Source organism: Panulirus ornatus, chromosome 2 (assembly GCF_036320965.1).
Source record: "Panulirus ornatus isolate Po-2019 chromosome 2, ASM3632096v1, whole genome shotgun sequence".
Taxonomy (NCBI): Eukaryota; Metazoa; Arthropoda; class Malacostraca; order Decapoda; family Palinuridae; genus Panulirus; species Panulirus ornatus.
Genome location: NC_092225.1, coordinates 97014424 through 97016923, shown reverse-complemented (window position 1 = coordinate 97016923; position 2500 = coordinate 97014424). Strand labels below are relative to the sequence as shown.

General features: G+C 48.4%; 1 protein-coding gene across 7 annotated transcripts in view; it reads right to left on the bottom strand.

Moving 5' to 3' along the window:
• Positions 1 to 2500, bottom strand: part of LOC139758701 (myeloid leukemia factor 2-like) — a 196247-nt gene that overhangs the window by 115387 nt on the left and 78360 nt on the right. The window contains exon 1 of one of the 7 annotated variants that reach the window (XM_071680393.1): positions 575 to 593. The exons of the other annotated variants lie outside the window; for them this stretch is intronic. The gene's annotated coding sequence lies outside the window, so the exon portion shown is untranslated. Of the gene's footprint in view, positions 1 to 574; positions 594 to 2500 lie in introns of those variants that run through there. 7 annotated transcript variants of the gene reach the window in all.

Genomic DNA, 2500 nt, shown 5'->3' with positions numbered 1-2500 from the left:
CTGTACACTCAAGAGCCACGTTGGACACTTGGTGTGGCCCGGGGGGGCGCTGTACTGTACACTCAAGAGCCACGTTGGACACTTGGTGTGGCCCGGGGGGGACGCTGTACTGTACACTCAAGAGCCACGTTGGACACCTGGTGTGGCCCGGGGGGGGGCGCTGTACTGTACACTCAAGAGCCTCGTTGGACACTTGGTGTGGCCCGGGGGACGCTGTATTGTACACTCAAGAGCCACGTTGGACACCTGGTGTGGCCCGAGGCATTGTACTGTACACTCAAGAGCCACGTTGGACTCTTGGTGTGGCCCGGGGGGCGCTGTACTGTACACTCAAGAGCTGGTAAACGATACACAGCCAGAACAGCCGTGCCAAACTCCCACACCAACCCATCCACCACCAGCTGACTTACCCCTTCCCCCTCCTCACGCCTATTCTGGTCCACAGTTGATTCACCGCTTGCGATTCTACCATCACGTCCCCCCCAAATAAATCTAGACGACCCAAAAATAAAAACATGGACGTCTATGTTATTTCTGGGATGATAAATAAGTTTAATGTCAACCGAGTTCTTACCCACAGGAACACTAGCAGGCCCGTGCAGACTACGCCATGGATGTACCAATACGTCCCTCTCTGCCACTCACCTGCAATAAGAGAGAAATGATAATTCAGTACAAATAAAACGGAGAATTATCTTGTGAACACAAGTTATCAGCATACAAGAATTATATATATATATATATATATATATATATATATATATATATATATATATATATATATATATATATATATATATATATTCCCATGAGTCCACGGGGAAAATGAAACACGATAAGCTCCCAAGTGCACTTTCGTGCAATAATCACATCATCAGGGGAGACACAAGAGAGAAATATAACAGTCAGTTGATATACATAGAAGAGACGAAGCTAGGACGCCATTTGGTAGACCCCTTTGCAGTAGCTCCTGAAACTCCCAAGGCTGCACCACTTCCAGTACCAGGGAAATTATGAACCCTAAGCCTCTTTAACACACACACACACACACACACACACACACACACTTAGACACACACACACACACACACACACACACTTAGACACACACACACACACACACACACACACACACACACACACACAGAGCAGATGGTCAACACAGCACATCAGTAAAACACGAGGATCACATCGAACGAAATATTATCATCAATACAGGAGAATTTCGCACGTCTGGAAGTGCTGCTTCGATACAGAGGAGGGGGGGGGGACTGCACGGTTGTCTGAAGAGTTTAAGGGGCTGACCTATGACGTCAACCTCATCGGTCAGGTCAAAGGTCGTACCACCCAGCTTTTAAAGGTGGTACCCTAGTGCTGAATGGTGATCTACATAGCTTTGTGCTGGGTCCCGGGTTCGATCCTGGCTGTTGCAGGTTTGTATGTTCTATGGAAGTGCACGTTCATATGCACTATATATATATATATATATATATATATATATATATATATATATATATATATATATATATATATCATACTACTATTCGCCATTTCCCGCGTTAGCGAGGTAGCGTTAATAACAGAGGGCTGGACCCTTGAGGGAATATCCTCACCTGGCCCCCTTCTCTGTTCCTTCTTTTGAAAAAAAAAAAAAAAAGAGGGGAGGATTTCCAGCCACCCACTTCCTTCCCTTTTAGTCGCCTTCTACGACACGCAGGGAATACGTGGGAAGTATTCTTTCTCCCCTATCCCCAGGGATAGTATATATATATATATATATATATATATATATATATATATATATATATATATATATATATATACCCAAGCCTGAGCCAGGTAACCATTTTATCGGCCAAACCCCTTGGGGGTGGATGAACAGCTGGGTTGACTGTGGACCGACTTCTGCAACCGGGATTCGAACCTATGCGGGCTCGACCCTGGGCGGGGGCCCGTGAATTGCGTCACGGTCACGAACGCTAACCTCTACCCTACCCTTCTTCAAAACAAAACAAGTACAAGATATACACCTGAAATGCTACGGCATTGACGGCATAAACACACCCCCTCTCCCACCACACCCTGGCCGATGTACCCAGCCACAGTGTGTACGGACGACTTTCACCAGTGAACTTGGGAGACCGTATCAATTTTCCCCCCCACATCCCCACCATCTCCTCCTCCTCCCCCAAGGGGAAACGCATCGAGCCGGGTCTTGTGGAAGGTTAAAAGTTTTGAACATGTTCACATTTCCAGCAGCGCCTCAAGGCTGGCGACGGTACCGGACTGACTGTTGCACCGCTGGTCAGCCAGGCGTGTGTGAGGCCTTCCCTCCTCCTCACTCCGTCAACGGAGGTGTCAGTCAGTCAGTCAGACAGTGTGGCCACCACCACGCTCCTCCTCAGCGAGTTTCCCCCCCCTGGTCGCCGCACGCCTACACTCACTGCCCGCGGCTGCGGTTCGTCAGCCCGTTACGTGGCTGTGGGTTGACGGGAGTCGA